At 46.9% G+C, this 11527-nt stretch overlaps 1 protein-coding gene and 1 non-coding gene across 2 annotated transcripts in view; one reads left to right on the top strand and one right to left on the bottom strand.

The window, feature by feature from the left end:
• Positions 1–3621: 3621 nt before the first annotated feature.
• Brd3 (bromodomain containing 3) overlaps positions 3622–11527 on the top strand; it is a 56627-nt gene continuing 48721 nt past the window's right edge. The window contains 1 exon segment of the mRNA NM_001434270.1: positions 3622–3764. The gene's annotated coding sequence lies outside the window, so the exon portion shown is untranslated.
• Positions 10848–10968, bottom strand: LOC120102083 (small nucleolar RNA SNORA26). The gene has a single exon (XR_015685129.1). It is a non-coding gene; the product is annotated as a small nucleolar RNA SNORA26 (small nucleolar RNA).

The following is an 11527-nucleotide window of genomic DNA, read 5'->3' as shown; positions in this document are numbered from 1 at the left end:
TGCTTCCGAGAGCAATTTTTTTTCCAAGATTTATTTATTTACTATTTCTATGTGCTTCTGTATGTACCTCCAAGGGTTTATGTGCACCACATGTCTGCACGAGCCATGGGATCTGAAGAAGACGATGGATCCCCTGGAACTGGGGGTTGTACGCTACTTCCAACCTGAAATGTGGGTGCTGAGAATTGAACCAGTTCTCCTATAACAGCAGCATGTGTTCCTAACCGCTGATCCATCTCCTTAGCCCCCTAGCAATTCTAGAAAGTCCCTCTCCACTCCCTCAAAGTTCTCCTGTCAGCCAAGCATCTTCCTCATTTTCCTAGTTCCGTCCACCAGGCTGTCATCCTTTGAAAAACTTGCAACAGCCAACACCCACTTGGGTTTGCCATCTGGATCCCCAGACACAGGAGAGTTGCAGCTGTGGCTCCCAGCTGCCAGCTCCTACTGCCCAGTAGGATCAACTTTTATTACAGTTACCAGTCAGTGTTTCCTGGGCCTGCCGAAGTAGGTCAGGATCCTTGCACAGTGGCCTTGGCAGCGGGCAAGAAGAAACTGGACGGGTGACTTCTATTAAATACTGAGTAGAATTGAATTTATCAGTAGTTAATCCTTTCTTTTTTTTTTTTTTTTTTTTTTTTTTTTTTTTAGTGGGGTTGGCCAAAGTTTAAGACATTTTATTATTATCTTATTTTTTTTTCATTTTTTTTTATTAACTTGAGTATTTCTTATATACATTTTGAGTGTTATTCCCTTTCCCGGTTTCCGGGCAAACATCCCCCTCCCCCCTCCCCTTCCTTATGGGTGTTCCCCTCCCAACCCTCCCCCCATTGCCGCCCTCCCCCCATAGACTAGTTCACTGGGGGTTCAGTCTTAGCAGGACCCAGGGCTTCCCCTTCCACTGGTGCTCTTACTAGGATATTCATTGCTACCTATGGGGTCAGAGTCCAGGGTCAGTCCATGTATAGTCTTTAGGTAGTGGCTTAGTCCCTGGAAGCTCTGGTTGCTTGGCATTGTTGTACTTTTGGGGTCTCGAACCCCTAGTTAATCCCTTCTAAGAATATTTTTTTTCTTTCTTTTTTTTTTTTTTTTTTTTTTTTTGGAGCTGGGGACCGAACCCAGGGCCTTGCGCTCGCTAGGCAAGCGCTCTACCGCTGAGCTAAATCCCCAACCCCCCTTTCTAAGAATATTAATGTTCATTTATTTTGTTAGGAAAGGAGGACTCAAATGCCATGTGTGTTTGGCAGTCGGAGGACCTACCATGTGGGCCCCAGGAATGGAACTTGGGTCTTTAGGTTTGGCAGCAAGCTCCTTTAGCCACTGAGCCATCTTTTTATGTTGTCTTGCTTTCCAAGACAGGGTTTCTCTGTGTAGACCAGGCTAGCCTTGAATTCACTGAGATTCGCCAACCTCTACCTCCAGAGTGCTGGGGTTAAAGGCCTGTGCTGCCACCATGCCTGATATGACTGTTTATCTTGAGTGTCATATTGATTGCTATGCTTCCCAATGGGCCCAGAAACAAGACAGGTGACAAATCTCTCCCCCGTCTATTGTTTCAGGTCTTCATGGCAACCAGAAGTTCTGACTAGCATGGTCTGCTACATTATCTCTTTCGTGTTCATAACAAGCCCCAGGAGAAACGAGTGTCTTTATTAGTCCCTTTCTCGATGAGGAGAACAGGACTCCAAGAGGGTGAAACTCTCCTTCAAGCCCAACAGTTAGTGGGTGTAACCACTGAAGTCAGGGCTGGCTGAAGCCCTGAAGCATGCACTCCTAACATCCTGAGCACATGGTAGCACCCAGCAGTGTTTGTCAGATGGACAGGTAGTGAGGAGATGAATGGGTATCTAGACAGAGAGATGGTGGGCGCCCAGATAATATGTGGATTGGGTCATTGTCTAGATGAACAGGTGAGTGGATGGGTGGGTGGATGGATGAATGGATATTCCAGACAGATGATTGTGTGAATGGGTGTGTAGAAGGTGGCTGGATAGATGGGCGGATACAAGTCTAGATGAAAAGGTAGGTGGATGAATGGGAACCCAGGTGGGTAGATGGATAAGTCGTTATCTGGACAGAGGACTATATGGGTGTATATGTGGAGGTAGGTGAGTGGATGGGTGCAGAGGGCACAAGGTCCTTGTACTCACAAAGAAGCAAAAAAAAAAAAAAAAAAGAAAGAAAGAAAAAAAGCGAAGGGGCTGGGGATTTAGCTCAGTGGTAGAGCGCTTACCTAGGAAGCGCAAGGCCCTGGGTTCGGTCCCCAGCTCCAAAAAAAAAAAAAAAAAAAAAAAAAAAAAGAAGCAATAGGGAGACCAGGGGTGTTGAACATGCAGGGGTGCTTTATTGTATACCTGCAATTGGAATGATCATTCCTGGAGACTTTTTTCCAGATTGTACTGTGTTTCAGTGTGCTTACAATAAACTGCCTGGCATCAGATTTCTGAAGTTCGATCCAGACAAAGTTGATCCGAACCAAGTTCATTCTCCCCTCAAGTTTATTTCCCTGCATGCCATCACACTTTCAAGGACCCCTGCCAGTGAGAGGGAAGGAAGCAGGTGGGTGGGGAGATGAATAAGTGACAAGAAAGTGTTTGGTCCTTGCCACTGTGAGCAGGTGGGAGAGAGCAGGAGAGCTGGCCCTGCCCCTCACTCTGCGTCGCCCAGAAGAGCAGGCCCTGCCGCTTGTCAGCTGTGTGGTAGAGCAAACAAAGGAGAGGGAGAGATGACTTCCTCCCCTTCCTCGACCCTCAACACCTCTGACAGGTGGGAGAGCTGGCCATGTTCCTCACCAGCTGCAAGACTCAAGAGAGCAGGCCCTGCAGCTCACCTGCAGCTCACCTGCAGCATGTGGAGCCCCCAGGTTGCTGGTGAGCCAGCCTCAAGAGTATTAGAGTGGGAGAGCTGACCAGCTCAGAGACTCCTCAGGCCCAAATCCAGGACTCTGAGTTGCACACCCCCCCCCCAACATCTACCCCATCAGTGAACTGCTGGAGCTCAGGAAGAGGCTGGTCCTACATGAGACAGGGCAGCACAGGATATCAAGAGGATTTCCAGTGAGGATTCAGCATTGACATAGTAGCAGAAGCCAGAGGCCTCTTACCAGAGCAACGAGTCTCTGCGATGAGTATTTGGAAGCAAAGGAGTATGGACGAAAGGGTGTACTGTGAAGCTTGGACAAGGAGGTTTTTTTCTCTGTTGGGGGTGGGTTTCAAGAGTGGGGAATAGGTAGGAGCGGGGGAGGGGGTGGTGAGTGGGGTTGGGATGCACAATGTGAATGAAATTCACACAGAACCAATTAAAAGTAAAAAAAAGAAAGTGTTTGCTCTTCGAGGACAAGAACATCCCAAGTGAGCAGGCACAGAGCTAGGGAGTCTGGTTGTGGCACAGCTGAAATTAAAACCATCACCTGCTCCAGGACTTAAAACCTTCTTCTGTTGCCTAGTGAAGACTATTTCCTTAGCATCTGACTCCAAGAGGATGTACTGTGCAAGGGCTGAGTCGGAGCAGCTCTGCAAAGGGAGTGCTGTGGCCTGAAACAGGGGCAGAGGAACCTCTGGCCCTTTAACTGAGCCCAGAGCTTTGAGGCAGGGTACATTCCGAAGGATGGCAGTTAAAGAGGGCGGGTCTGGAAACTAAGGGACCCTAGGGCCCAGGGGTTCCAGGAGCTGCCCCTGCCCCCAGACTCCCTAACTGGACAGCAGGCTCCACTCATTCCAGGTGCTCCAGTCCTTGACAGAAGAACCTGATGCTGCATGCCAGCCCAGGTAGGCAAAGAGTCGGGGTTTTAATGTGTGTAAAGTCCTTTCCCGGGCAACTCTCTGAGGATGGCTATCAGGTTTATAGGATTTGTCCATCTCCGACCTCTTTCCTGTCCTTAGCACCTTCCTGCCATCATCATGTCTTTGTGGTACCTGCATACTGTGTACCAGAGCCAGCAGTTCTGCCCTGCCTCAGGTTGGTTGAGGACCCAGGTGTCCAGAAAACAACGGTGACAGGGACAGAGAGAGAGACACAGCTCCATGCTGTCACTTACAGTTACCTGAGGTTTTCCCTTAAGCGTTAAGAGGACCTCGATTAGAGATAAAGCTAGATTCTTAGCTTCAACATCGAAAATGATTTCAGAACGAGCCAGTGCGAAGTGGAGTCGGGATTCACTGGAGATATTTTAAAATAACATTTTAGGGGCCGGAGAGATGGCCCAGCGGTTAAGGGGTCTTCCAGAGGTCCTGAGTTCAATTCCCAGCAACCACATGGTGGCTCACAACATCTGTAATGGGATCTGATGCTCTCTTCTGGTGTGTCTGAAGAGAGCAACAGTGTGTACTCCCATACATAAATACATAAATCTTAAAAAATAAAATGACGTTTTAAGCAGAAGGATTAAGAGAAAGACAGGGTCTTAGAAAGTAAGAAGGAGGGGTTGGGGATTTAGCTCAGTGGTAGAGCACTTACCTAGGAAGCACAAGGCCCTGGGTTCGGTCCCCAGCTCCGAAAAAAAAAAAAAAAAAAAAAAAAAGAACCAAAAAAAAAAAGAAAGTAAGAAGGACACCTCAGAGCTTGTGTGGGCTTCCCTTAAAGTCAGACTTTATTGTCTTTGCAATGCTCATATATAAAGAATTTAGGTAAGGGTCCAGGAAATTAATTACCTTCCAAGAGCAGCTGAGAACTAACTGATACTCCAGGGGGGTTCCTGGAGGGCACCTAACAGAATTCCAGTTGATAAATTAAAAAACAAACAAACAGGGCTGGAGAGGTGGCTCAGCGGTTAAGAGCACCCGACTGCTCTTCCAGAGGTCATGAGTTCAATTCCCAGCAACCACACGGTGGCTCACAACCATCTATAATGAGATCTGGTGCCCTCTTCTGGTGTATCTGAAGACAGCTACAGTATACTTATATATAATAAATTAATAAATCTTAAAAAAAAAAAAAACAAAAAACAAACAAACAAAGAAAATTCCAGACCAGGAGCTAAGAGATGGTTCAGAAGTCAAGAGCGTTTACCACTTTTGTAGAGAACACATCCATGTCAGTAGTCTCATAACTGTACGTAAGTCCAGCTTCAGGGTATCCAAAGCTGCTAGCCTCAGCAGATACCTTCACTCAGAGACATACACATACACACAAAGACACTCATACACATGATTAAAATAATAATGCTCTATCTTCAGCCAGGGACGGCGATACACACTTTAATCCCAGCACTCTGGAATCATAAGCAAATGGATAACCATGAGTTTGAGACCATCTTGGTATACATAGTGAGACCTTGGCCAGCCATACAGTGAGCCCCGTCTCAAAAAAGAAAAGAAAAGAAAAAAGAAAAAAAGAAAAAGAAAAAATGGCCAAGTGTGTACTTAGGAGACAGAGGAAGGCAGATTGGATCTCTGAGTTTGAGGACAGCCTGATTTATAGCATAAGTTCCAGAATAGCCAGAGCTACACAGAGAAACCCCATGTCAACACCTCCCCCCACCAAAACAATAATTTAAAAATATATTTTTTGGGGCTGGAGAGATGGTTCAGCGGTTAAGAGCCCCGACTGCTCTTCCAGAGGTCCTGAGTTCAATTCCTAGCAACCACATGGTGGCTCACAGCCATCTGTAAAGAGATCTGATACCCTCCTCTGGTGTGTCTGAAGACAGCTACAGTGTACTTATATATAAAGATGAATAAATCTTTATTCATATAAATAAATAAATAAATAAATAAATAAATAAATCTTTTATCATACATATATATGGCTGGAGAGATAGCTCAGTGGTTAAGAGCCCCGACTGCTCTTCCAGAGGTTGTGAGTTCAAATCCCAGCAACCACGTGGTGGCTCACGACCATCTGTAATGAGATCTGATACCCTCCTCTGGTGTGTCTGAAGACAGCTACAGTGTACTTATACATAATAATAAATAAAATCTTTAAAATATATATATATTTTAAAATCTCACAGATAGGGGTTGGGGATTTAGCTCAGCGGTAGAGCGCTTGCCTAGTAAGCGCAAGGCCCTGGGTTCGGTCCCCAGCTCCGAAAAAAAGAAAAAAGAAAAAAAAAAGAAAAAAAAATCTCACAGATAGACAGACAGACAGACATATCCTTGTAGAATACAGGGGATGCAGGATAATAGGGTATTTCCACTGCAAATAAAGTCAACACTCTCGCTTGAGAGTCCCAAAAACTGCTTAGGGAAAGGAATAGGGGCTCTACCCGATGTCATGCTGTTGTTAGTTGTGGATGTTGCTGATTTCCCTGAAGTATTTGGTTCTCTGCTGGCCACAGGCTTCAACTGGATTCCCAGGTGAGGGGTTCCCTCCCTCCCTACATCCCATAAGTTTCCATCTTTCTATCCTGCTTTCCTTAGCCCGTTCCACAGGCACAGGAGAGTTGCTGTGCATATGATTCCTTCTTTTTGGAAGCCAGTCCTTCCTTGTGCAGCCCGTCATTTTTCTAGACAAAGTTTCTCTGTGTAGCTCCCCTCCCCCGCCCCCCCACCCCCCCCCCCCCCCGCTGTCGTTAAAGTCACTCTGTTGACCAAGCTGGCCTCGAACAGAGATCCGCCTGCCTCTGCCTCCCGAGTCCTAGGATTAAGGGCATGTGCTGCCGCCAGACAACACTTCTCTGTACTTCTAGGGTGGCCACAGTCCAGATGCTTAGCTTCAAAGAGTCCCTGTGTCAGAAAACAGACTGCCCCTCCTCATGGTACCACCATTCCGGAAGTATTAAGGTTCATTTGCTCATCACCCAGCTACCTTGCTGAGGGAAGTTAATAGTGCTCAACAAACAACCGTGGAATGTCTGCTTGCACTGTGCGCCTGGTTGAAGCCCCAGACTGTCCTCTTTCCAGCAAACTGCAGGGCAAAGTTCCTGGGAAAGGACTCTGCTTTGCCTCCAGGTGGTGCTGGGAGCTCAGCCGCAGCACCGGATGTGTCTCAAGACCATCTGGCCCCAGACCAGGCGGGCTGAGTCCGGGAGGAGGAATCTCAGGAATGTGGCCCTGCTTCCAAAGTCAGGCCGCACCTAGCTCTGTCTCTCTCGTTGGCTCCTCCCACCTGGGTTCAGGTTGAGCTCCCTAGACAAGAAAGAGCCTGACAAAGAAAGGCAGATGTGACAGCCCTGAGGAGCTCAGAGGCCCCGACTCCTAGGGCATATTTGGTTATCTTTTTTCTTCTTTTTTTTTTCTTTCTCGAGACAGGGTTTCTCTGTGCAACTTTTGCTGTTCTGGAACTTGCTCTGTAGACCAGGTTGGCCTCCAACTCAGAGATCCTCCTGCTTCCCAAAACTGTGCCGCCGCCGCCGCCGCCGCCGTCGCCGCCGCCATCACCAGGCTATTTTTACTATTATCTTTATTACTATTGTTGTGTTTTGTTTGAGACAGGATCTCACGCATAACCCTAACTAGCCTAGAACTACATAGACTAGGCTGGCCTTGAATTAACAGAGATCTTTCTGCTTCTCTGCCTTCCTAGCGCTAGGATTAAAGGCATGGACCACCACGCCTGCCTCCACCTTATTTAGAGGTGTGGGATGGTGGTGGCAGGGTCTGTTCCTGAACCTCATGCTCGCAGAATTGGTTAGACTGGTAGTCAGCCAGCTCCTGGGACATCTGTCTCCTCCCGCCCAGGGCCGGGGTTGCACATGGACGTCACAGTGCCTGGCTTTTATATGGACAGTGGGCATACCAGCTCAAGCCCGCAGATCAGGTACTTCACTCATTGAGCTGTTTCTCCCCAGCACACAAGACCATCTGTTGTGAACTATGAATTTGACAGCCACTGTCCTGCCTCCGCTTACCCGTTCTGCCAATCATGTCAGGGTGTGTTCATCTGCCCATGTGCCTTTCTGCACACCTACCGTTAGCTATTTGTTTTACTGAACACCTAACTTTCACTCATAGGAGAACTTTAATCTCATCCAACCTTTGCCATGTGCGGATGATAAAAATGGGGCTCCGAGACAGCGTCAGTAAGCAAACAATGACTCGCACTTCCGGGCTCCTTAGCCCTACTCTATCTTGTGGAAGCACAGCAGCTCTGGTAGGGCAGGGGTCAGATGTTGTTCCCCTACTACTGTCCTCACATCAGTGTCTCAGGCTGCCTGTCGCACTGGAGCTTCTCCAGCCCCACTTCCTCTCTTCCTGCTGCCTCTTGAACACTCTTGGAAACTGCAGGGTTCCACTCTTTTCGGGATTAGGAGGCAATAGGTTTGCCCTGCCAATAACAGGCATATTCGAGGGGAGAGATGAGCTATTTGGGGTGTGCTGGCATCTACTGCGTCCCTCAAACCCCTTACATACACAGGAGGAACTAAAGGACTGAAGCCAGGAATATAGACCAGGCTGTGATACAGTGCTCGCCTTCCTGGGTTTCCCACAGGCTCCCAGAGAATCCCCAGGGAGGAGCAGGCCAGCCTAAAATAGAAACACTGACACCGGAAATGCACAGGGCCAGAGGCACAGACCAGTGCTGGACTCTGGGACCGAGTGCTGCAAACAAGCTCTCTATACCTTTGTTGACCCCTACTTGTCATCCTCTGAGGTTACCACACACCCGACAAATGTGGGAATGTGAGTGGCTTAGCCTGTGTCTCACTGGTAGCTGAGGCCAGTCTGGCTTTGGGGGCAGCACCAGAAGTGGGACAGCCACCCTACCAGCAGCCAGAGGAACACAACTGTTGTAGAAAGTTAATCTCAACCCGGGGCTTCTACCCAGCCTGTGACCGTTCAGCCCCTGAATAAGAGACACACCACCTTTATATATATAATAAGACTAATCAGCACTAGAGCTGAATAGAGATATCCACCCTCTACGCTACTCTAACCCATTTCCCCATCCATAACCCCAAGCTATACTTTGTCATGTTTCATCTGGGCCGCTCGTAACTCCAACTGGCCAGCCCTCACAGCCATGTTTTCATGACTCATCTACCCCATGGCGGCTTCCTCCTCTCTCCACCTTCTACTCCCTCCCTCATGGCTCTCGTCTGACTCCAATCCAAGCCCTGCCTATTTCAGTTCTGCCCAGATACAGGCTGTAGGCATTTTTATTCACCAATCAGAAATAACTTAGCGGGTAAGGTCACTGGGGTCTACAAGCAGATTTTCTGGTCCTTGGGAGCCAGTATTTAGCATGACAATGTATAGCAAAAGACCAACCCTCAACACACACACAACTCCTAAGTGTAGGACCAGGCCAACTCAAAGCTGGGGCAATGGAGATGTCGTACCTTAGGTAGCAAGGTATTGGTTTGTACCCGAGTTTCTGGACCTGTGTTTAACTGTTAAGAAACAGAATGTAGGGACAGTTTCATTGTTAAACTAATAGACACTATGTTACCATGTGTTGTATGACAAGACTTTTTCTAGGGAGACACCACACACATGTCTATTGACCCCAGATAGAGAACTTAGGACAGATCAAAATATGGATACCACAAAGTCTAATGAATAAATGAATGAACCAGTGAGTTTTATTAGGGTGACTTAGGGGTTCTTTACAGGAGCAGAAAAGACTGAAAAACAGCTGCATCACCAAGATCCCATGGTTGACAGCTCACAATATCACCCTGGAGCACACAGCCTCCAGGCATCTCAGCAGTGTGAAGACTTGTTGGTCTAAACTTCTTTCCAGAAGCGGGTTTCTGCATCTTCTAGAAAGCTGGTCTGGTGTCAGGGTCTTCTTTGCAGCTTGGCCTGTCTGAAAGTCAGTCTTTATTGCTTATTCTAAAGAGAGCAGCCTAGTGAATCTTGTCCATTTCAGGGACTTCCTGAAGGTATTTTGAGTTTACCCTCCAGCTTGAGGTTTCCTGTAGGAAGGGAACTGCTACAGGACACCATGAATTGGGGACATGACTTAGTTGGAAGTACTTGCCTAGCTTGCACTCCATCCCCAGCACCATGTAAACCAGGACAACTGTCTCAAAAACAACTATAAAAACACTGATATGCCTGCACACCAGGAAACATTAAAAAGGTTTACTTTTTCACACACACACACACACACACACACACACACACACACACACACACGAAACCAAACCAATGATTATTTTCTTATAAATATTTATAAGAAATTATAAACAGCAGCATTAGCTGCATAGCATGGTTGTTCAAGGCACTTAACCTAACACATATAGGGACCTGAAAATTAAATTATAGAAAGTAAATTGAGGACTAGAGAGATGGTTCAGCAGTTAAGAGCACTGGCTGCTCTTCCAGAGGTCCTGAGTTCAATTCCCAGCAACCACATGGTGGCTCACAACCACCTGTAGTGGGTTCTGATGCCCTCTTCTGGTGTGTCTGAAGATAGCAACAGTGTACTCACATACATAAAATAAATAAAATCTTTAAAAACAAAAAGTAAATTGAGGTTGAATTTTGTGGTGGTTTGAAAGAAAATGTCTCCCATGGGATATTAGGAAGTGGCACTCTCAGGAGTATACTCTTGTTAGAGTAGATATGGCTTTGTTGGAGGAAGTGCGTCACTGTGGGTGGGGTTTGAGGTCTCAACACTCAAGCCAGGCCTGGGCCTAGTGTGTCTTTTTCTTCCTGCTGCCTGCTCATCTGGATGTAGAACTCTCAGTTCTTTTCCTGTACCGTGTCTGCCTGTGGGCTGCCGTGCTTCCCCACCATGATAATGGACTAAACCTTTGAAATTGTAAGCCAGTCCCAATTAAATGGTTATAAGAGTGGCCATGGTCCGTATCTCTTCAAGCAATAGAAACCCTAAGACAAAAGGGATTGGTTATTTCTGTGATAGCCCTGACCATGTTTATATTAGTGGAATGTGGACTTCGGGTTAGAAAGACAATTGAACTCTTTTTTTTTTTTTTTTTTTTTTTTTTTTTTTTCTGGTTCATCTGTGACTCCAGACAGGATCCAAAGAGGAGGTGCATTTTTCCTCTCTGGGTTTTATGGAGACTTCCTTTACCCTTCTGTGTTAGCCTCTTAAAGTACTGCGACAACCTTAAAAGGGCACATGAAAGGGCGACTGGGGCGGATCTACGCAGCTCAACAAACACAGGCCTGGAACCTAGGTCTTCTCGACTACGTACCCTGGGCCTTCCTTCGATCAATGCCGGGACGTATCTGCGCTTCTATCCGAGGCAGCAGCAGCACAGCTTGGGCAGTGGAGATCGGTTCCGGTGGGTCGACCGCAACGCCGGGAACAGAAAAAGGACAATTGAACTCTTTGAGTGGGGCTTAATGGGCCATACTATTAGGAATGTGGAAGACAGTAGTGCTGAGGGTAACTTAAACTTTGAGGACCTCGCTTGAAAAGTTTCAGAGAAGAGTAATATTAGTATGTTGCCTAGAGACTGTTCTTGTGATGTTTTGGTGAAGAATTTAGCTGCTTTCTGCCTGTGTCAAAAAAAAAAAAATCTGCCTGAGGCTAAATTGAAAAGTTTTGGATTAATTAGGTTGGCAGAGGAAATCTTGGTTTTTTTTATATGCTTTTGTTTAACCTAGCCTCTTTTTTTTTTTTTTTTTTCTTTTTTTTCGGAGCTGGGGACCGAACCCAGGGCCTTGTGCTTGCT

The sequence above is a fragment of the Rattus norvegicus genome, chromosome 3 (assembly GCF_021556685.1).
Source record: "Rattus norvegicus strain SHRSP/BbbUtx chromosome 3, alternate assembly SHRSP_T2T, whole genome shotgun sequence".
Lineage (NCBI taxonomy): Eukaryota > Metazoa > Chordata > Mammalia > Rodentia > Muridae > Rattus > Rattus norvegicus.
The sequence above is the reverse complement of the archived record's forward strand: the minus strand, read 5'-3'. Positions and strand labels throughout refer to the sequence as shown.